At 34.6% G+C, this 24,971-nt stretch overlaps 1 long non-coding RNA gene and 1 other non-coding gene across 2 annotated transcripts; one reads left to right on the forward strand and one right to left on the reverse strand.

The window, feature by feature from the left end:
* Positions 1-823: 823 nt before the first annotated feature.
* On the reverse strand, positions 824-2,757 carry LOC140176997 (uncharacterized). Its single transcript, XR_011868354.1, has 4 exons — positions 2,577-2,757; positions 2,436-2,485; positions 2,214-2,342; positions 824-1,164 (listed from the first exon to the last, which is right to left on the reverse strand). It is a non-coding gene; the product is annotated as an uncharacterized lncRNA (long non-coding RNA).
* Positions 2,758-15,333: 12,576 nt separating this feature from the next.
* LOC112731207 (small nucleolar RNA R71) lies at positions 15,334-15,441 on the forward strand. The gene has a single exon (XR_003166995.1). It is a non-coding gene; the product is annotated as a small nucleolar RNA R71 (small nucleolar RNA).
* Positions 15,442-24,971: the final 9,530 nt, after the last annotated feature.

Genomic DNA, 24,971 nt, shown 5'->3' on the forward strand with positions numbered 1-24,971 from the left:
ATAAATTTAAAGGTAAATAGTTTTTAAATTTGCAAATTAAAAATTTAATTAACAATTAAAACTCATATTCTAACGTTATCAAAATATATATAAAAAAAAAGAGAATGTGTTAAAGAATAGGAGGCATTATTGAAAAAAAAAGTGAGGGAAGGAGTTTAAGAAGAAATAGTTAAATTATAAAAAAAATTTAGACAATTTAAATTTTAAGTGAAATTTCAATGAAATAAATTTTAAATTAGACCTATTTGAATTGAGATTGATTTTAAAAGAAAACATTAAAATTAAATTAAATTCTATCTAAGCTAATTTTATTATTTTTATTTTAAATATTAAAATTAAATTCAATTCCCATTTCAAGGAGTTCCAACCACCCTGTTTAAGATTTGAATGTGAGACTTTGCGAGTAAAGTCCCTCCACTCTTAGCCCATTAAGCCAACTCCCTTTGGGTCATCATTAATATTTTAATCATTTTAATTAGAATGTCTCAGAAGATATAACAAAAGCACCGCAAGGTTTAGTTTAGTGGCAACTATGGTTGCCTTGCAAAAGGGTGTATCAGGTTCAAATTCCAGTTGAAGTTGGATGTTGTTTAAGAACCCATATTATCTATGATAATGTGTGTGACTGTGTTGTGTGGGTGTAATATTCTATCACATTAAATTTTATGTTTAAGTAGTAAAACGAAGGTGGTGTGGTATTATGACTTCTAAAATAAAATGAGTACATATAATAGCAGAAGAATTATAATATACTAGGAGCCTTGAAGAATAGGGGAAATAAAAATCGCGAGATAAAAGCGCAACGCTCAAAGAACAAGTTAACTTGCGTGCTAAGAAAACCATAACTATCAAATATAAGATAACAGAAGTAGGAATAGAGTGCCAAAGATACAAAATAACAAGCTCCTAACTCAGCCTGCGAAGTCAAGACTGGCCGGAGAATATTTACACATATATACATACATATCCAAAACCCAAAAGGACATATACACAATCCTGGCTCTCCATAAACATCTAAGAGGATCAAAAAGGACAAGTTATGCAGAAAGAAAGCTAAGTACATATATATACATCACTGTACAACAAAACTATACAACAATACTATCCAGTAACCCCTCCGCTTTAAGAGTCCAGACGCCTAACGAGATGGCTCCCGACCTGCATCTGAAAACAACAACATAGTATGGAATGAGAGCCGGAGGTTCTCAGTATGGTAAAGGTGCCACACACATAAGATATAAGGTCCTATGCATAGCTTTTTCTCAAATAATCAATATTACTCAATGGGGGTAACATTCCCGAGAATTTATATAGTGCCCGGTCACACTTACGTCGTAGGGTCAACAGAGTATCGAGTTTTCAACCTGGTACACGTGATGGCAAGCCACGGCACTTTATCCAGGGAATCTCGTATCTCAGATTATTCAAATTCATAAGCCATATAAATAATTCAATTATAATTCATCAACATCCACATCATTCTCAATCGCTTCTCATTCATCATTATACGTCAATCATATTCAATCCTTATCCTTCATTATCACACCTCCCATTCCGTCCATCAATAGTTCCAATTCAAAACATAATTCATTCTTTTCTAAATGAATCAAATTTAAAACATGCTCATTTTCTTAATAACTCTAAATCAAACCATATAACCTTTGAATATAAATCTTTTTAGATAATCATATAAACAAAATCTCTAATTTTTATAAAATTTCGGCAGCATCTCCTCTAAAACTCGGACTTTGCCACCCTTTTCGGGTCCAAACCTGCTTTCTTTTCAATTCAACATACCCTTCATCATCATCATAACAGTCACCACAATAAATCTACCTTAGATCAACAATTATACTCATACAATATTCAAATCCAACAACCAAAATTCAACTAAGGACCATAGTTCACTAATCCTAGGCTTCTAACATAAAATACCTCAAATCAATAATTCACCAAATCATTAGTTAATCAACAAGCACCATACCAACCCTGTTCATAAACAATAACATTCAACCATAATTCTCTCCAAATTAACATAACAACATTCACCATCCAAAATTAATAACTAATTATCCAATAAACTTCAACCAAGTATATTCATCGACAAATTACTAAACATTAAATATACACCTGCATTCCAACTTATCCTATGGTCATCTAGCCTAAGTTTTCACAGAACATTATATATTAAATGCAAGAAACCTAAACCATACCTTAGCCGATTTCCAAGTATTATTCCAAGACAATTTTTCTAAAAGAACACAGCCCTCAAAACCTCAACTAATCCGCTTCCTCCAAGTTCCAGTATTCACAATTTCAAGCTCCAATTATTTATTCACAACCTAATACACATTCATAACACATATATATCTAATTTAATACTCAAAGCTCAAATTCAATGAAATTAAAATAAAATTATCGTATCCTCGCCTTACCCAAGCTTCACATAAGCAAGAGTGAACATTTTCCTCAAGCTAATTGGATCCTAAAACATCAGAAATCAAAGAAATTCAACCTTCTCATTAAAAATTTGAAAATTGGGGGAAAAAAAGGCTGAGAGTGATTAAACAAGTTACCAGTAAAATTGTTCCGGTAGAAATATAGAGCTCGATGCAGTAAACGCGTGGCCGCAAATGGTGCGGCGATTGGAGCTCGGATGGAGAAGTTACGGGATTTTGAAATTCACCGTAAAGGTTCGGGAACTTTCGTCGCTATTCTCCCCTCCCTGGAAGCGATTCACGCTGCTGCAGCCAAATGAGGGAGAGAAAGGAGTTTGGCTTCATTTAATGAGTTGGTCCGGTTGGACCGACGGTCCGGTTCGGGTCTGGTTCAATCGGTTCGGTCCGTTCGGTCCAATCTTAGACCGTTTTCTTTGAAATTGGTGTCAAAATTCTCGTTTCGTCGAGCTCTATCATAATTTGATATAATTTTTACATTTCTAATCTTTCTTATTAAAAATTAATTTATTAACTAATTATCTACTAATTTAACCGAGGTTTACAGTGGGTGTATAAAATATGAGTGTACTGTCTAGGACTTTCTACCTAACATAATGTTAAACTAGAGAATGTGAATAATAATTGTTTGATCATTTGAACAATTTAAATTGGGTATGTCTAAAACGAGTACAATAATTATGTATTTATTGGATGTGCCATATTTATATAGACCATTAAATTTGATTAGATGAAAATTAAAGGCTAACATGAAAGAAGAGCATTGATGGACTTTAATAAATATAGAATATTCTAGTACATAAATAAATGCTTTAAATGGCAATACTTTAATACACAATGCTTTAAAGGGTAACATAGTCTTTTATTCTTAAATAATTAAATATAAAACATATAAATACAAAAATATGAGTATTCTTTATTCAATAAGATTAATTATTATGAAAAAAAATTTATGATATTAAAAAAGTATATTAAAATAAAATTTTAAACTGTAACATAAAAATATAAAATAATTAAAATTTTATTTTATATTACTTGACAAATAATTAGATTATTATATTCAAAATTTATTAACTAACTAATTTTATTAAAGATATTATTATATAATATAATTTTTCATCAAAATATTTTAAAAATATAATTTATTTAAAATATTATATATAATACATGAAAATATTAACCTTTTTATTTTTTTTATTTTTTTTAAAACAGAATAAATAATATAATTCTAAAAACATGTATATTATATTACATATTTACTTATATTAGTAAGACCTAAACTAATCAAGCTTATGTAATTAAAAATATAAAACATATAAATACAAAAAAAAAGTATTTTAGAAATATTATGACATTTACACTAATTTTTCATATATATATATATATATATACAAATTTGGTCGAGTTAGAGAATAAAAAATTTAACTAAAACAATAAAAAATTTGAAAATAATAAAAATAAAAAATAATCTTATTATAAATATATAATTTTAAATATTATATATATGAAACTTTAAATGGTAATTTTAATAAATAAAAAATATTTATTTTTTTGTATTTATATGTTTTATATTTTTAATTATGTAAGTTTGATTAGTTTAAGTCTTATTAATATAAGTAAATATATAATGTGATAGACATGTATTTAGAATTATATTATTTTTATTCTGTTTTTTAAAAAAAAAACTGAAAAAAATGAAAAAGGTTAATATTTTCATGTATTATATATAATATTTTAAATAAATTATATTTTTGAAATATTTTAATGAAAAATTATTTTATATAATAATATCTTTAACAAAATTAGTTAATTAATAAATTTTTGAATATAATAATTTAATTATTTATCAAGTGATATAAAATAAAATTTTAATTATTTTATATTTTTATGTTATAGTTTAAAATTTTATTTTAATATAATTTTTAATATTATAAAATTTATTGTATAATAATTAATTTTATTAAATAAAAAATATTCATATTTTTGTATTTATATGTTTTATATTTAATTATTTAAAAATAAAAAATTTTGTTGTCATTTAAAGTATTACGTATTAAAATATTATCATCTAAAGTATTTATTTATATATTAAAATATTCTATATTTATTAAAATTTATTAATACTCTATTTTTATATTAACTCTTAATTTTTATCTAATTAAATCTAATGATCTATATAAATATGACAATGCAATAAGCACATCCCTGCAGTGCCATCAAATAAGTGTACGAAAGAGAGAGTTCATAGACCCTATTTTCGGAGTGGAAAGTAGTGTATGCGTCTTTCTACTTAAGCAACCACATATACATGCACACCCATATATATATATAATTGGGTAAAGTATATTTTTTGTCCCTAAAGTTTTATAAAAGTTTCAAAAATACCCCTAAGTTTTATTTTGTTTTAATTTTGTCCCAAAAGTTTTCGATTTGCATTAAATATACCCCTAACGGCTAATTTTTCAAAAAATTTAAGACCAATTTAACAACAATTTCATAAAAATAATTCTCAATACAAGCAAATCAAGCATAATTTTCATGTATTATTGTTAGATTGGTCTTAAATTTTTTTAAAAATTTAGCCGTCAAGGGTATATTTGATGCAAATCGAAAACTTTTGGGACAAAATTGAAACAAAATAAAACTTAGGGGTATTTTTAAAACTTTTATTAAACTTTAAGGACAAAAAGTATACTTTACCCTATATAATTATATATCATATTATGAAACCTTAAGCAACCTTTTTAATCGACAACCAAGTTTCTTTATGCGCTTCAATTTAGATGAGTTGTGCACTCTTGGCTCAAGACCCAATTATTTGCAAAGTATGCATCAATGTGATTTTTTTTTTCTCGAATTTAAAGTTTTTTCACATAAAATTTTATATTGTAATTGTGCTTTTTTATATTTATAGTAAAAACTTTAATTACAATTATACTATATATACACAAAAAATTAACAATTAAATTAGTTATTTGTATAAAATACACATTAAAAATAAATTAAATAACACAAATACTTATATAAATAATTATATTAGATATATATTAAAATTTGTCAGTAAAATCAGTCATTAATACAAATACATGTTAAAATATAAAATACATATTGAAAATAAATTTTATAATACATATATTTATACACAAATATATAGTAATAATTGATTTTAGTGTATAAATAATATTTTATTGTATAAAATACATAATAACTGATTTAGTAGCTTATACAGCGTGGACATAATATTTTTGCTCAAATTATTTGTCCTCATTCCTCAAGCTCTTTTAGAGTAACTTTAGTCCCAAATATTTGTTTATTAGCCGTTAATCTTTCAACTTTTAGAAAAGTTTGGGAAAGTTCATTTCAGTAACACAAATAATAAATGGAAGGCACGTCTGAATTAATTTTGAGTAACAATATTTTTTGAAGGAGGAAGGAACATGAATGGAGGACGGGCGAGAGCGGGGCTCTGATGAGGGATGAGAGTGGGAAACACAGTGAGATTTTCGGCCATGTCGAAAGTAGTAATAAGGGGGAGTGTGTGGGGTTGGGTGCATTCGGTGTTCAAGGAGGATATATATCAAAAAATACGGTTAAGCTGGGTGAGAATACAAAGCATAGAAATTCAGACACTTGTATCTAAAGTCTCTTTTAGAGACAAAGTGGTGGGATCCAAAGTCTCTAAGGTATATGAGATAGCGAAATCTCTGTCAGGGGAGAAGATGGTCGTTGTGTCAAATGGTCAAGGGGATGATGTGCCACCGTGTGTAACTTTCATTGATGAAGCACTTAAAGCACTTACGAAACCTTACATGGAAGTCATTATTATTAAGGTCTTGGACAAGCACGATAGTTATACAGCCTTGAACCACAAACTTTCAGCAATTTGGAGGATTAAAAGGGGATATGAACTTCTAGACGTGGGTTTTGATTATTTTCTTGTCAAATTTGATTCCTTGGAAGACCGTGAGGAAGTTTTGCTTGGAGAGCCATGGTTGATTGCTAGAAGCTATATTGCAGTGAAGCCATGGACACCTGAATTCCATTATGGAGAGAGCTCCTTCGGATCTACGCTTGTATGGATTCGAATGGGACTCCCTATCTGGTGTTATCAAAAAGAGGCTATGCTTCACGTTGCATCTGCTATAGGTAAACCTATCAAAGTGGATTTTGCTACCAAATATGCAAAAAGAGGAAAATTTGCATGGGCATGCATTCAGATTAATCTTGATCGGCCAGTTATTAAGAAAATTGCGGTGAACGATGTTGAATATTGAGTTGAATTTGAGAGTATTCATCTTATATGTGAAGTTTGTTTCTGTTATGGATATAATAAGCATGAATGCATGAAGAAAGTTAATATGGAATCTAAGTCGTCTCCAGTTGTTGATGAAGTGGAGATCGGAAATAAGGGAGAACATGGTGGTGATAGAATGAAGCATGTTTTGTTAGAAGAAAATTAAAAAAAAAAAATCGACGACTCAAAAACAGAAAGATTTTGAATTTGGCCAAAATCATGGGACGGTTATTGAAGATAAGCCAATCCCTGATTTTGTGGAGAAAGTTTTGCATGAAAATCATGAAGTGAATCACGTAGGCAATGTTGTGAATGATCACGAAGAAGGATGGACTAATGTGATAAGAAAGTGCAAAAAGAAGGTGGGCTTTAAAGTTGGCTTGAGTGCTTCAGCCTAAAAAAAAAAACAAGCAACAACTCTTGAGAAGTCCAATTCTCATGTTAAGAAAGGCTCTATCTTTTGCCTCAAACTAAAGCCACACAAGTTCGAATCACTAGGTTAGAGTATGTATGTGAGTGGGTGTGTGAGTGTGTTTGTATGACCACAAAGAAAAAAAAGAAAGGCTCTATCTTGCAAGCCTTTTTAAAGACAAATTGCAATAACAAGTACTCCCCTGCTCTTGAGGGGGCTTCGGTACAAAGAGCAGCTCCTTTTTAGCACGTTCTCCATTTTAAGGTGTGGTCAGAAAACGGCGTCGACCAACCTCTCTTCAAGCTTCACCGAAAATTAAAAATAATGGTGGTGGGACGAATGCAAGCGTACAAGGTTGGGGCTTCAAGCCCGTGATGAAGACATCAAAAAGTCCTCAATAGATTATTGAGGAAAGGGTTTTCTCTCTAATTTTCTTTTGGGTATTTATGTATAGCTTTAACATTATAGCTTGGACTGTAAGGAGTGCATCAAACAAGATGGCTTGAGTTCATTGCAAAAATTTGGTAAGAATTTATCAACCGTCTTTTTTTATTCTTGTAGAGACTCATACATTGTTAAAAAATCTGAAAAATTTTTGGAATGGTTTCAGATTTCATGCGGTGGGTATTATGGAGGCAGTAGGTCATAAAAGAGGGAATTTGATTTCTTTCTTCTGTTTCTAATATTATTTGTAATATAATTGAGTTGTATGATCAATGTGTTACTGTGGATGTTGTTTAGGGAAGTTCATCTTGGAGATGCATTGCCATTTATGGGGGTCCTCAATTCAACATGAGAACTCATCTTTGGGATCACTTATCTCATCTTGCATCTCTTTATGAAGGACCTTGGTTAGCTTTAGAAGACTACAATGAAATTTTAAGCCCTACGGAGAGCAATAGTTGTGTTTTTTTAAATAATAGAGCTGATCTCTTTGCTTCGGTGGTGGATGATTATGATTTTATGGAAATAAAGACTACTGAAAGAAATTATACTTGGTATAGATAGGTTCAAAATGGAAGAGATGTTGCCAAAAAACTGGATATGATTTTCATTAATGAATTTTAGCTTACTCAATTTCCTAAAGTTTATTCAGAAATTCTTAGCAAGCTACATTCGGATCGTTGCCTTCTTCTAGTAAGATGTTTAGGTGCTCCTAAATAGAAAAGTGCTTGCCCTTTTCGTATGATTCAAAAAGTCTCGTCAGATTTTTAACTCTAAGACTTTTGGTAATATTTTTGTGAAGAAAAGAACTCTTGGGGCTCAGATTAATAATATCAAAGACAATTAGAAGTTAATGATGTTCTTTTCTTTGGTTGAAGGAAAAGAAGATGAATGATGATTATAACAGAATTTTGATGCAAGAAGAATTATATGGTACCAAAAATCAAGAGAGAAGTGGGTCAAACATGGAGACAGGAACAATAGATTTTTTCACCTTCAGACCTAGGTCAAAAGAAAGCATAATATAATTCATGGTCTCTTTGTAAGGGATGGTACTTGGGAAATGGATCTAACTACTCTTCAACATGAGACTCAAGATTTTCTCAAAAAGCTTTTGTGTGATAATGAGAATATAGATGTTGATTGTCTTGGTGATTTTTAGTTACCCCAGCTTAGTGGGAAAGCTTGTAGGAAGCTCACTACTCCTATCATGTTTGAAGAAGTAAATCTGCAATCTTTAATATGAGCCTTCTTAAAGCGCCTGGTTCTGATGGGTTTCAAGCTTTCTTTTTCAAAGAATACTGGAAATTTAACCGAGCTGATGTTTGGAAAGTAGTTCAAAGAGCCTTCTCCGGTAAACTGATGAGCGGATAATTTATACGCTTTTTGACATTGTTTTTAGTATGTTTTTAGTAGGATCTAGTTACTTTTAGGGATGTTTTCATTAGTTTTTATGTTAAATTAAAATTTTTAGACTTTACTATGAGTTTGTGTGTTTTTTTGTGATTTCAGGTATTTTCTGGCTAAAATTGAGGGACTTGAGCAGAAATCAGATTCAGAGGTTAAAGAAGGACTGCTGATGCTGTTGGATTCTGACCTCCCTGCACTCAAAGTAAATTTTCTGGAGCTACAGAACTCGAAATGGCGCGATTCCAATTGCGTTGGAAAGTAGACATCCAGGGCTTTCCAGAAATATATAATAGTCTATACTTTGGCCAAGAATAGACGACAAAAACTGGCGTTCAACGCCAGCTCTCTGCCCAAATCTGGCGTCCAGCGCCAGAAAAGGATCCAAAACCAGAGTTGAACGCCCAAACTGGCACAAAAACTGGCGTTCAACTCCACAAATAGCCTCTGCACGTGGAAAGTTAAGGCTCAGCCCAAGCACACACCAAGTGGGCCCCAGAAGTGGATTTATGCATCAATTACTTACTTATGTAAACCCTAGTGACTAGTTTATTATAAATAGGACCTCTTACTATTGTATTAGACGTCTTTTTGACCATCTTTGGTCTCAGTTTTAATCCATTGTTCATCTTAGGAGACTATTGATAAAAAACTTGGTGCACGAAATTGTGATCTCCAGGCTCGAACAAATCCTGGTAATGGCTCCAAAGCTTGGTGCTCTGATCTTAATTCATAATTGTCACAACTTCGATACAACTAACCAGCAAGTGCACTGGGTCGTCCAAGTAATACCTTACGTGAGTAAGGGTCGAATCCCACGGAGATTGTTGGTATGAAGCAAGCTATGGTCACCTTGTAAATCTCAGTCAGGCAGATATAAAGTGATAATGGTGTTTTCGAATATTATATAGTAAAATAGGGATAGAGATACTTATGTAATTCATTGGTAGGAATTTCAGATAAGCGACTGGAGATGCTTTTTGTTCCTCTGAACCTCTGCTTTCTTGCTATCTTCATCCAATCAGTCTTACTCCTTTCCATGGCTGGCTTTATGTGATACATCACCACTGTCAATGGCTACTTTCGGTCATCTCACGGGAAAATGATCCAATGCCCTGTCACGGCACGGCTAATCGTCTGGAGGCATCACCCTTGCCAATGGCTTCATCTTATCCTCTCAGTGAATAATATGCTCACGCACCCTGTCACGGCACGGCTATTCATCTGTCGGTTCTCGATCATGCTGGAATAGGATTTACTATCCTTTTGCGTCTGTCACTAACGCCCTGCAATCGCGAGTTAGGAGCTCGTCACAGTCATTCAATCATAGAATCCTACTCGGAATACCACAGACAAGGTTTAGACCTTCCGGATTCTCTTGAATGCCGCCATCATTCTAGCTTACGCCACGAAGATTCTGGTTAGGAGATCTAAGAGATATTCATTCTAGCTTAATTCATGTAGAACAGAAGTGTTTGTCAGGCACGCGTTCATAAGGGAGAAGGATGATGAGCGTCACACATAATCATCACCTTCATCACGTTCTTGGGTGCGAATGGATATCTTAGAAGAGAAATAAGAAGAATTGAATAGAAAACAGTAGTACTTGCATTAATCTTTGAGGAACAGCAGAGCTCCACACCTTAATCTATGGAGTGTAGAAACTCTACCATTAAAAATACATAAGTGAAAGGTCCAGGCATGGCCGAATGGCCAGCCCCTCTGATCTAAGAACCAGGCGTCCAAAGATGGTCCTAAGATCCTAAGATGATCAAAAGATTAAAACTGAGACCAAAGATGGTCAAAAAGACGTCTAATACAATAGTAAGAGGTCCTATTTATAATAAACTAGTCACTAGGGTTTACATAAGTAAGTAATTGATGCATAAATCCACTTCCGGGGCCCACTTGGTGTGTGCTTGGGCTGAGCCTTAACTTTCCACGTGCAGAGGCCATTTGTGGAGTTGAACGCCAATTTTTGTGCCAGTTTGGGCGTTCAACTCTGGTTTTGGATCCTTTTCTGGCGCTGGACGCCAGATTTGGGCAGAGAGCTGGCGTTGAACGCCAGTTTTTGTCGTCTATTCTTGGCCAAAGTATAGACTATTATATATTTCTGGAAAGCCCTGGATGTCTACTTTCCAACGCAATTAGAAGCGCACCATTTCGAGTTCTGTAGCTCCAGAAAATTCACTTTGAGTGCAGGGAGGTCAGAATCCAACAGCATCAGCAGTCCTTCTTTAACCTCTGAATCTGATTTCTGCTCAAGTCCCTCAATTTTAGCCAGAAAATACCTGAAATCACAAAAAAACACACAAACTCATAGTAAAGTCCAGAAATTTGAATTTAACATAAAAACTAATGAAAACATCCCTAAAAGTAACTAGATCCTACTAAAAACATACTAAAAACAATGTCAAAAAGCGTATAAATTATCCGCTCATCACAACACCAAACTTAAATTGTTGCTTGTCCCCAAGCAACTGAAAATCAAATAGGATAAAAAGAAGAGAATATACTATAAATTCCAAACTATCAGTGAAACAGAGCTTCAATCATATGAGCGGGACTTATAGCTTTTTGCCTCTTGAATAGTTTTGGCATCTCACTTTATCCATTGAGGTTCAGAATGATTGGCATCTATAGGAACTTCAGATTTCGAATAGTGTTATTGATTCTCCTAGTTCAGTATGATGATTCTTGAACACAGCTTCTTTATGAGTCTTGGCCGTGGCCCTAAGCACTTTGTTTTCCAGTATTACCACTGGATACATAAATGCCACAGACACATAATTGGGTGAACCTTTTCAGATTGTGACTCAGCTTTGCTAAAGTCCCCAATTAGAGGTGTCCAGGGTTCTTAAGCACACTCTTTTTTTGCTTTGGACCTTGACTTTAACCGCTCAGTCTCAAGTTTTCACTTGACACCTACACGCCACAAGCACATGGTTAGGGACAGCTTAGTTTAGCCGCTTAGACCAGGATTTTATTCCTTTAGGCCCTCCTATCCACTGATGCTCAAATCCTTGGGATCCTTTTTATTTTCCCTTGCCTTTTGGTTTTAAGGGTTATTGGCTTTTTGCTCTTGCCTCTTGGTTTTAAGAGCTTTTGGCTTTTTCTGCTTGCTTTTTCTTTTTCTTTCTATTTTTTTTTCGCCTAATTTTTTTTTTCTGCAAGCTTTGTTCTTTGCTACTTTTTCTTGCTTTAAGAATCATTTTTATGATTTTTCATACTATCAAATAACATGTCTCCTAGTCATCATTCTTTCAAGAGCCAACATATTTAACATTCTTAAACAACAACTTCAAAAGACATATTCACTGTTCAAGCATACATTTAGAAAACAAGAAGCATTGTCACCACATCAATATAATTAAACTAAGTTCAAGGATAAATTCGAAACTCATGTACTTCTTGTTCTTTTGAATTAAAACATTTCTCATTTAAGAGAGGTGATGGATTCATAGGACATTTATAACTTTAAGACAAATTTACTAACTACTAATGATCATGTAATGAAGACACAAACATAGATAAGCACATAACATAGAAAACGAAAAGCAGAAGAAATAAGAACAAGGAATGAATCCACCTTAGTGATGTCCTTGAGCTCTTCTATGTCTCTTCCTTGTCTTTGCTGCTCCTCCTTCATTGCTTTTGGATCTTCTCTGATTTCATGAAGGATGATAGAGTACTCTTGATGTTCCACCCTTAGTTGCTTCCAATAATTGTGTGGAAGAAAATGTATCCCCTGAGGTATCTCAGGGATCTCTTGATTTGCAGTCAAATGTTCTACCACTGAGCTATAGACCCTTGATGGAAGCTTTTTGTCTTCCCTTTCCTCTTTCTAGAGGCTTCTCTGGCCTTAGGTGCCATCAATGGTTATGAAAAAAAACAAAAAAGCTATGCTTTTACCACACCAAACTTAGAATGTTGCTCGCCCTCGAGCAAAAGAAGAAAGAATAGAAGAATAAGAAGAAGATATGGAGGAGATGGATGGAAGTGTGTATTCGGCCATATGGGTGGGATTGGGTGGGAGAGAGATGTTGACTTTTTGAAGGTAGTGGGTGTATGGATGTGAGTGGTAAATGGAAAAAAAGAAGGGATGATCATGAATGGAAAGAGAGATGATGAGGTAGGTGGGGATCCTGTGGGGTCCACAGATCCTGAGATGATCCTGTGGGGTCCACAGATCCTGAGGTGTCAAGGCATTTACATCCATGCACCAATTTAGGCATGTAAAATGCCCTTGCACACAACTCTGGGCGTTCAGCGCCAGGTTGGTGCCCATTTTGGGCGTTCAACGCCCCTTTGCTGCCATTTCTGGCGTTGAACGCCAGAACCATGCTTGTTCTGGGCGTTCAGCGCCAGGATGCTCCCATTCTGGGTGTTCAGCGCCAGAACTATGCTCTGTTCTGGCGTTTGAACGCCAGACAGATGCTCCTCCAGGGTGTGATTTTTCTTCTGCTGTTTTTGATTCCGTTTTTAATTTTTATATTTATTTTGTGACTCCACATGATCATGAACCTACAAAGACATATAACTAAGGAAAATATAGTTAGATAAATAAAAATTGGGTTGCCTCCCAATAAGCGCTTCTTTAATGTCAATAGCTTGACAGTGGGCTCTCATGGAGCCTCACAGATGTGCAGAGTTTTGTTGAGACTCTCCAACACCAACTTAGAGTTTGGATATGGGAGTTCAACACCAAACTTAGAGTTTGGTTGTGGCCTCCCAACACCAAACTTAGAGTTTGACTGTGGGGGCTCTGGTTGACTCTGCTTTGAGAGAAGCTTTTTCTGCTTCCTCTCCATGGTTGCAGAGGGAGATCCTTGAGTTTTAAACACAAGGGAGTCCTCATTCCATTGAAGGACTATTTCACCTCTGTCAACATTAATCACAGCTCTTGCTGTGGCCAGGAAAGGTCTTCCTAAGATGATGGATTCATCCTCTTCCTTTCCAGTATCCAGGACTATAAAATCAGTAGGTATGTAAAGGCCCTCAACCTTTACTAATACATCTTCTACTTGTCCATAAGCCTGTTTTCTTGAGCTGTCTACCATCTCTAGTGAGATTTTAGCAGCTTGCACCCCATAGATTCCCAGTTTCTCTATTATAGAGAGGGGCATGAGGTTTATTCCTGAACCAAGGTCACACAGAGCCTTAAAGATCATGGTGCCTATGGTACAGCGTATTATGAACTTTCCAGGATCCTGTCTCTTCTGAGGTAATATCAGTTGATCCAGATCACTTAGTTCATTGATGAACAAGGGAGGTTCAACTTCCCAAGTATCAATGCCAAATAATTTGGCATTCAGCTTCATGATTGCACCAAGAAACTTGGCAGTTTGCTCTTCAGTAACATCCTCATTCTCTTCAGAAGAGGAATACTCATCAGAGCTCATGAAGGGCATAAGGAGGTTCAATGGAATCTCTATGGTCTCTAGATGAGCCTTAGAGTCCTTTGATTCCTCAGAGGGAAGCTCCTTATTGATCACTGAACGTCCCAGGAGGTCTTCCTCCTTGGGATTCACGTCCTCTCCTTCCCTTACAGGTTCGGCCATGGTGCTTATGTCAATGGCCTTGCACTCTCCTTTTGGGTTCTCTTCTGTATTGCTTGGGAGAGTACTAGGAGGGATTTCAGTGATCCTTTTACTCAGCTGGCCCACTTGTGCTTCCAGATTTCTAATGGAAGACCTTGTTTCATTCATGAAACTTATAGTGGCCTTAGATAGATCAGAGACTAGATTTGCTAAATTAGAAGCATTTTGTTCAGAGTTCTCTGTCTGTTGCTGAGTTGATAATGGAAAAGGCTTGCTATTGCTAAACCTGTTTCTTCCACCATTATTAAAGCCTTGTTGGGGCTTTTGATCCTTCCATGAGAAATTTGGATGATTTCTCCATGTTGAGTTATAGGTGTTTCCATAAGGTTCACCTAAGTAATTTACCTCTGCTATTGCAGGGTTCTCAGGATCATAAGCTTCTTCTTCAGAAGATGCCTCTTGAGTACTGTTGGATGCAGCTTGCATTCCATGCAGACTCTGAGAGATCATATTGACTTGCTGAGTCAATATTTTATTCTGAGCCAATATGGCATTCAGAGTATCAACCTCAAGAACTCCCTTCTTCATAGGCGTCCCATTACTCACAGGATTCCTTTCAGAAGTGTACATGAACTGGTTATTAGCAACCATGTCAATGAGTTCTTGAGCTTCTGCAGGCGTTTTCTTTAGGTGAATGGATCCACCTGCAGAGGTATCCAATGACATATTTGATAACTCAGATAAACCATCATAGAATATATCCAGGATGGTCCATTCTGAAAGCATGTCAGAAGGACACTTTTTGGTCAACTGTTTGTATCTTTCCCAAGCTTCATAGAGGGATTCACCTTCTTTCTGTCTGAAGGTTTGAACATTAGCTCTAAGCTTGCTCAGCTTTTGAGGAGGAAAGTACTTGGCTAAGAAAGCCGTGACCAGCTTATCCCAAGAGTTCAGGCTGTCTTTGGGTTGAGAATCCAACCATAATCTAGCTCTGTCTCTTACAGCAAAAGGGAAAAGCATGAGCCTGTAGACTTCAGGATCTACTCCATTAGTCTTAACAGTATCACATATCTGCAAGAATTCAGTTAAGAACTGAAAAGGATCTTCAGATGGAAGTCCATGAAACTTGCAGTTCTGCTGCATCAGAGAAACTAACTGAGGTTTCAGCTCAAAGTTGTTTGCTCCAATGGCAGGAATGGAGATGCTTCTTCCATGTAAATTGGAATTAGGTGCAGTAAAGTCACCAAGCATCTTCCTTACATTATTATTATTTTCGGCTGCCATCTCCTCTTCCTGTTCGAAAATTTCTGAAAGGTTATCTCTGGATTGTTGTAATTTAGCTTCTCTTAATTTTCTTTTCAGAGTCCTTTCAGGTTCTGGATCTGCTTCCACAAGAATGTTCTTATCCTTGCTCTTGCTCATATGACAAAGAAGAAGGCACAGAAAAATAATAATAATAATAATAGAGATCCTTTATACCACATTATAGGGATCCCTGTGTGAGTAGAAGAAGAGGGGGAGACAAAGAATGTAATATAATGGAAGAAACACAACTGTGAGGAGGCTAGAGATGTGAGATGAGATGTTAGGATATGAATGAATAAATAGAATAAGATGGGGGGGGATAATTTTCGAAAATTATTTTGAAAAAGAGTTAGTGATTTTTGAAAATAGTTTTTGAAAAATGTTTAGTATTTTTTTTCGAAAATTTTTGAAATCAAAAATAAAAATAAAAACAATTAGTTTAATTAAAAAAGAAATTTTTAAAAAAAAAGGAAGATATTTTCGAAAATTAGAGAGAGAGAGTTAGTTAGGTAGTTTTGAAAAAGTTAAGAAACAAACAAAAAGTTAGTTAGTTAGTTGAAACAAATTTTGAAAAGATAAGAAGTTAGGAAGTTAGAAAAGATATTTTGAAAAGATATTTTTGAAAAAGATAAGATAAGAAGATATTTTTGAAAAGATATGATTGAAATTAGTTTTGAAAAAGATTTGATTTTTAAAATCACAATTAATGACTTGATTCATAAAAAATCACAAGATATGATTCTAGAACTTAAAGTTTGAATCTTTCTTAACAAGCAAGTAACAAACTTCAAATTTTTGAATCAAAACATTAATTGATTATGTTATTTTCGAAAATTTTATATAAAAATAAGAAAAAGATTTTTGAAAAATATTTTTGGAATTTTCGGAAATAACTAATAATTTTGAAAAAGATTTGATTTTTTTTGAAAAAGATTTTGAAAAAGATAAGATTTTCAAATTGAAAATTTGATTTGACTCATAAGAAACAACTTGATTTTAAAAATTTTTGAAAAAGTCAATCCAAATTTTCGAATTTGATGAGAGAAAAAGGGAAAGATATTTTTTTTATTTTTGAATTTTTATGATGAGAGAGAAAAACAAGAAAAATAATGCAATGCATAGAAATTTTAGATCAAAACTATGAATGTGTGCAAGAATGCTATGAATGTCAAGATGAACACCAAGAACACCGTGAATATCATGATGAACATCAAGAACATATTTTTGAAAAGATTTTTTTAATGCAAAGAAAACATGCAAGACACCAAACTTAGAAATCTTTCATGTTTAGACTCTAATAAATAAAAAATGTACATGTAAAACAAGAAAAGACACAAAACAAGGAAAACATCAAGATCAAACAAGAAGACTGACAAAGAACAACTTGAAGATCATGAAGAACACTATGAATGCATGAAATTTTCAAAAAATGCAAGATGCACATGCAATTGACACCAAACTTATAACATGACTCAAGACTCAAACAAGAAACACAAAATATTTTTTATTTTTATGATTTTCTAATTTTTTTTGTATTTTTTTTCGAAAATTATTTGAAAAACAAAAATAAGGATTTCAAAATTTTTAATATGAATTCCAAGAATCTCGCCATGTTAGTCTTAAAGCTCCAATCAAAGGGTCAGGCATGGCTTAATAGCCAGCCAAGCTTTAATAAAAATATGAGTGTAATTCAGACATGACAAGCCTAACATGCCCTATCCAAAAGAATTGGGCATGGCTCCACTGAGGTGATTAGTTGAAGGCCAATCCCAAAACAGTTTGGGTATGGCTTTACAGCCAGATAGGCTTCAACATGCTTCATGAAACACTAGAATTCATTCTTAAAAATTCTGAAGCCATAGAATAATTTATTTTTGAAAACATTTTTTTTTGAAAACTTTTTTCGAAAACAAAGGAGAAAATTTTTGAAAGAGTTTTTCGAAAAATTTTTGAAAAGAAAACAAAAAGAAAATTACCTAATCTGAGCAACAAGATGAACTGTCAGTTGTCCAAACACGAACAATCCCCGGCAACGGCGCCCAAAAACTTGGTGCACGAAATTGTGATCTCCAGGCTCGAACAAATCCTGGTAATGGCTCCAAAGCTTGGTGCTCTGATCTTAATTCATAATTGTCACAACTTCGATACAACTAACCAGCAAGTGCACTGGGTCGTCCAAGTAATACCTTACGTGAGTAAGGGTCGAATCCCACGGAGATTGTTGGTATGAAGTAAGCTATGGTCACCTTGTAAATCTCAGTCAGGCAGATATAAAGTGATAATGGTGTTTTCGAATATTATATAGTAAAATAGGGATAGAGATACTTATGTAATTCATTGGTAGGAATTTCAGATAAGCGACTGGAGATGCTTTTTGTTCCTCTGAACCTCTGCTTTCTTGCTATCTTCATCCAATCAGTCTTACTCCTTTCCATGGCTGGCTTTATGTGATACATCACCACTGTCAATGGCTACTTTCGGTCATCTCACGGGAAAATGATCCAATGCCCTGTCACGGCACGGCTAATCGTCTGGAGGCATCACCCTTGCCAATGGCTTCATCTTATCCTCTCAGTGAATAATATGCTCACGCACCCTGTCACGGCACGGCTATTCATCTGTCGGTTCTCGATCATGCTGGAATAGGATTTACTATCCTTTTGCGTCTGTCACTAACGCCCTGCAATCGCGAGTTAGGAGCTCGTCACAGTCATTCAATCATAGAATCCTACTCGGAATACCACAGACAAGGTTTAGACCTTCCGGATTCTCTTGAATGCCGCCATCATTCTAGCTTACGCCACGAAGATTCTGGTTAGGAGATCTAAGAGATATTCATTCTAGCTTAATTCATGTAGAACAGAAGTGTTTGTCAGGCACGCGTTCATAAGGGAGAAGGATGATGAGCGTCACACATAATCATCACCTTCATCACGTTCTTGGGTGCGAATGGATATCTTAGAAGAGAAATAAGAAGAATTGAATAGAAAACAGTAGTACTTGCATTAATCTTTGAGGAACAGCAGAGCTCCACACCTTAATCTATGGAGTGTAGAAACTCTACCGTTATAAACCAATCAATCTTAGTATTGTTGAAACTCTAATAGTTTTGATTCCAAAAGTGGACTGCCCAACGTTTTTGAAGGATTTCAGGCCGATAAGTCTCTGCAATGTGATTTACAAAACTATCACTAAAGTTTTTGTGAACTACATTTGTCCCTTCCTCACTGAGATTATTGGCCTATTGCAAGGAGACTTATCCCTGGTAGAGGTTCTTCGGAAAACATTATTATTGCACAGAAAATTTTGCATTCCATGAAACAAACTAAATTCAGAAAAGGTACTTTGGCTTTTAAGATTGACCTTGAAAAAGCTTATGATAGAGTGGACTGGAAGTTTTTGGAGAGGACTTTAGAAAAACTTGGCTTCCCTCAGGTAACCATTAATTTAATAATGACTTATGTTCATGCATCTTCCTTATCTATTCTTTGGAATGGTAGTATATTGGAGAGTTTCACTCCTCAGAGATGGCTTAGACAAGGGGATCCTATATCCCCTTATTTTTTTGTTCTTTGTCTGGAGCGTCGTGTATGTCATATTTCTCGTCTAGTTAAGGAGGGTGATTAGTAGTCAGTAGCGGTCTCAAGTGGGGGACCAAGAGTTTTACACTTAATATTTGACGATGATCTGCTTTTACTTTGCAAAGCGAAGAAGTCACAGGTCCAGATGTTTATGAATGCTCTTCACAACTTTTGTAAGGCTTCATGGATGAAAGTTAACCTTGAAAAATCAAGAGCACTTTAGTCCAAAAATGTCACTAGTCGTATAAAGGATATATTTTTTCAGGTATCTTCTCCATTCGGTTTGCGCAAGACTTGGACAAATATCTAGGAGTGAATCTGAATCATGCTAGAGTTTTCAGATCAACTTTTTTCAACATCTTAGGAAAAATTAGAAGTCAGCTTGCAAATTTAAAAGGGAGAACTTTGAACAGAGTAGGAAGAGTTTATCTAATCAACTCAGTGGCATCAGCAATTCCTTCTTATCATATGCAGGTCTCTCTCTTTGCTAGTTGGGTGTGTAAAAGAATCACATCTATGACCCGAAAATTCATTTGGAAGGGGCAAACAGAGGAAAGATGTTTATCTCTTATTAATTGGAATAATGTGGTAATACCAAAGACATTTGGGGGATTGAAAATTCGAGATCCTTTTTGTGCGAATATTGTTCTTTCGGGTAAGCTTGTTTGTCAATTGTTCCATTGCAAGAAGAAACTATGGGTGCAGATCATGTTAGCAAAATATATGAAGAATGGTAGCGATGGTTATTTGCCTCTTCATCAGAACTCATCCCAAGTTTGGAAAGGGATATACTAAGCTGCTCAACTTCTCAAGGAGGGGTTTTTTTTTTAGTGCATTGGACCTTTATCTCAGTCTTTCTAATTTGATAAATGGCAAAATGGTAATCGACTAGCTGATGACCTTCTTTATGTACATATTTCTGACTTTGAGTTGTGCATCTATGATATTTGATACAATGGCACTTGGAACCTTCAAAATCTTTATTCTCCTATCACTCATGACTTTCAATTAAAGTTTGTGGATTACAATCTGGATAGGCAAGTTAGAGAATCAACTAGATGGATCTGGGACAATTTTGCCTCTGGCATGTATACCGGGAGAGTGCGAGATATTTTGTCCCAACGGTCAGGATTTTAAGAGGAGAGGTTACAACCAATAGCCTCAGCAAGGCCAAAATAACTTCTGGAGGAACAACAATAACGACAATCATCAAGAAGGAGATATGGAAAGTAACCTCAGAATGATTTGACTTGTAGGAGGTGTGAAAGTTATCACCTGAACACTCTATGTAGAGCTGAATTAGGATTGTGTTACTATTGTAGAGGAGCTAGTCACATGGCATGGAACTATCCCGAGAAGGCCAACTGAAATGCTGGTAGAGCCCAACAACAGGGTCACGTGTATGCTGTGATGGCGGGTGAGGCTGATGGATCAGAGACTTTGGTCAGAGGTAAATGATAGATTCATGATAAAAGTGTTAACTGCATTATACAATTGATAAGTTATTAATTCAGGAATAAAGGTGCCAAAATTAGCATTTGAAGTTGGATGTATTAGCAGAGTATATGGTGTCTTGGGATAACATTGAATAGATGGTGAGTTGTTAAGTGTTGGGGTAGGTAGAGCATGAATTAGGCTCGAATTTGACTATGTTTGACATTGAGTAGCATTTGATTTTAGTTGTCATAAATAGAATTTAGTAATTATCTATTATGTTAAGTTATGGTTTAGTACTTAAGGATGAATGATTGGATTCTTAGTAGATGAAAATTATATTGACGCAGCAGAACCTTGCGGGAGTGTTGACATAGGATAATGGCAATGAAGAGTAGTAGGAGGTGATTAGAAATATCTTAGACTTGAATACTCTAAGGATTTAGTCGGTTAATATAAATGGTGATTTCCCAGTAATTAAGTTTGATTGTAGTTGTAAGATTAGATTGATTTTGAATAGGTTGTGAAAATGATTGTAAGTGGGTAAATGAATTGTATGATAAGTGTGTGCTGAATACGTTGGATTTGGTTTTAGATTGAAATTGGTAACGATTATTTTTAAATGACGAATTCAAAAATGTTGAATTGAAATGATGAGTTCATGTTGCGATTAAATTCAGGGAACCTGCGAAGGGTGGTAAATTTTGGCTTAGAGGAGACTCCGTCAACTTTTGGTAAGGATTTGAAGAGTTTTGGAAATTTTAATTTAAGATTTCAATCGGGAGTTACGGGAGATTTCAAAAAGGCGGCGTAAACTTAATGTTGGATTAACTATTGGGAAAGACCTAGAGGAGGTTAAGAGTGAAACGGATGAGAGCGTAGACTTGAATTCGGATAGATTATGGCATTATAGATAAGAATGAATAATGTAAATAGAAATTTGAATTGGTGTTGAAATAAATTGTAAATGGGTATTTGAATTGCTATTGAAGGATAATAGAATAAATGGTGTAAGGATAGTTAAAATTGAAAAAACTTTTAATGGTGGTTTAATCCAAAATTTTGTTTTCTTTTTGTGGTCCAAATTTTGTGGGCAAAATTTTTAATTAGGTGGGTGGGATATAAAACTCTGATTAAACAAAAATTAAATAAATAATTAATTAAATATGAGCCGATGGAAGTGAAAAAATTTAGAATCATAATTTGAAAATTTAAATATGATAATTGGATTCGGAGGATTATTCCGAGTGAGAAAATGTACTTTTCTGCGGAAAAATGCGTAAGGACGCGTATTGAAAATTTAGCTGGCAGTACCGGCTTAGACTGTCCGGTACTGTAACTGAGAAAATTAATTATGAGTGAAGAGGGTTAAAAATTTAGAATTTATGATTTGGGAAAGTAAAAATATTTAAAATGCGAATTAAAATACTAATCTTAAAGATTTTGGCCTAAAATTGGGCCAACAGGCTAAACAGAGTGAACCAAGCCCAAGTGGCCCAAGCCCACACTATATAATGACCCATTTCAGTACAACATAAACACACTTCCCCCCTTTTTATGAGAGAGACACGGATTGGAGGAAGAGAGAAAGAAGAACACAAACCCTAACCCCCTTTGATCTTTAAAGCTCCATAACTTTTGATTCGGAGCTCTGATTGACAAGACGTTTATGGTCACGTGAAGCTCTCATTGAGCTCTTCAATTCTATCTATGTATTGTGGTGAGTATTTTGAAGTCCTCTTCCCAGTTTCATTTTTCCCTTTCAATTCGTGTTTTGATTTGGGTTTTGAGGAAAGCTTGCGATTTTGGTTGTTTAGGGGTGCTCTAGTATGAGCTTTTGGTGAATTTCATCAACCATTTCCATGGGTTAAGGTAAGATATTCCCAAAACCTTGTGATTTATGAAGTTTCATGAACCCTAGGTTGATGTATGTATGAAATTGTGTATATTAAAGTGTTGGATGATTTTGGATACATATTAGGAACTTGCAATTAGCTTGTGAAGCTTTTAGGTGAGATTTGGAGTGGAGATTCACAAGTAAAAGGTTTGATTTTGTCCTCTAAGAGATACGGTTTAAGTTTCATTTAAATACCGTATAATGTAATGTGAAATTCTAGGCTAGATGCCCTTTAGGATTAAGTTTCAATTGTGTATTTAGTTGGAATTTGATATGTGCAGATGATGTGTTGTGGTGATTGATGATTTGGATGAGGATTGTGTGATTATGCATAGTTAATATGTTGTAGAGTTTGATGATTTGGATGGTGATAATGTATTTATGAATTATGTATTAAATTGATGAATATTGGGCCGGAGGCCAAGAAAAGATAAGGGTAAGTGGTGATTGAATTGTGTGATGATGCATGAGTTTGAATGAAAAACTTGGTATTGAATGTGTAGAAATTGGAATGATTGATAAGGTAATATAAATTGAGGATTTGAGGTGTGAAGTATATCAATTTGAGTTGAAATGTGTAGATGAAGTAGTGTTGAATTTGGTTGAGTGTGAATATGTGAATTGATTTGGTTTTGGGGGGCTTGTGAACTATTTGGAAAAGTTGGCAAATACTATTTTTGGTTAAAACTAATTTTTGGCCAACTTCGACAGGTCGTAACTCGGTCCTAAGAGTTAGAAATTTTTCAAAACTATATTTTTATGAAAATTCATTTATCGATCTTTATAACAGTTCAAGAATGGTTGAAAAAAGAATTTTGTGGAAAAAGATATGAAGGTTTGAAATTTGGGCTGAAAAACTGGTTTCTGGAGTATATAAGCTTTTTCCTAGTCTGATATGCCATGCGTACGCGAGTACTGTCGCGTGTACATGAGAGTTGGTCTCTGCCAATGCCCATGCATACACAAACACGGGCTGCATACGCCGATTTTGTCAAAATGACGCTTATGTGTACGCGACGTAGGTCATGCGTACGCAAGCAAGACCCACTACCCGAACCTACCGCGTACGCAAAGGTGGTCTGTGTACATGAGTTTTAAAAAATTATGCTTATGCGTACGCGAACATGTGCATGTGTACGCGACCACCCCTATTTTTCTGAAAAGTAAATTTTTAAGCTCTCAACAATTCCTCGAGCCTTCTAAAATTTATAAATCCCGATAAGAGTCTAGAGCCGGTGTAATTGAGGATGGAGGAGTTAGAAACAAGAATTAAACAAATAAGTTGGTGAATTGATAAGAGATGAACAAATTGTGAAGTAATGGATGATAAGGGATAATGGGATGATGAATGGTAAAATGGTTGAATGATATTGAGAGATAGGAATGAATGAATTTGATTAAGATATGATGGGAGTGATTATAATGTTAAGAGGTGATGAACGATTGATTATGATTGAGCTATGAATGGAATGATTTTGAAAATGATTTACTTGTAGTGGAGTGATTCCACTTGCCATAGTAGAGTGATTCTACTTACTTTTGAAAATGATTTACTTGCAGTAGAGTGATTTCACTTGCCGCAGCAAAGTAATTCTACTTGCTTTTGAAAATTATTTACTTGCAGTGGAGGGATTCCACTTGCTGCGGTAGAGTGATTCTACTTGCCTATGAAAATGATTTACTTGCAGTGGAGTGATTTCACTTGCTACAGCAGAGTGATTCTGTTTGCCAGATATACATATCTGGATAGATGCAGTGGAGTAATTTCACTTGCTCTGGACATGTTGGATTTCGCTGTATAACCGACAGATGATATCATCAGTCATAGGACAGGCATATATCATTTGCATATTTTTTATTTGTTTGGGTTTGCTTAATTGTATCATTTGCCTAATTGTATATCTTACATGATTAAGTGCTACTTGCCTTACTTGAATCTACTTGTGTATTCCTTGTTTGCATTGCTTGTGTCTGTATAACTGAGAGGTCCCTCATGCTGGTGTCGGTTGGCGCTGAGGGTTGTCCTTGTTGAGATGGAATGACGAAATGGTTGAATAATAAAGGTAAATGTTTAATGGGATGATTTGAGCCTCCTGGGTTGATGCAGTGGAGTGATTCCACTTGCTACGAGCAAAAAGTTAATATGTTGAGATAGGGTTACTAAGTCGGATTATTTGAGAGCTGGGTTAGGTTTTGGATTT

Source organism: Arachis hypogaea, chromosome 12 (assembly GCF_003086295.3).
Source record: "Arachis hypogaea cultivar Tifrunner chromosome 12, arahy.Tifrunner.gnm2.J5K5, whole genome shotgun sequence".
NCBI classification, from domain to species: domain Eukaryota; kingdom Viridiplantae; phylum Streptophyta; class Magnoliopsida; order Fabales; family Fabaceae; genus Arachis; species Arachis hypogaea.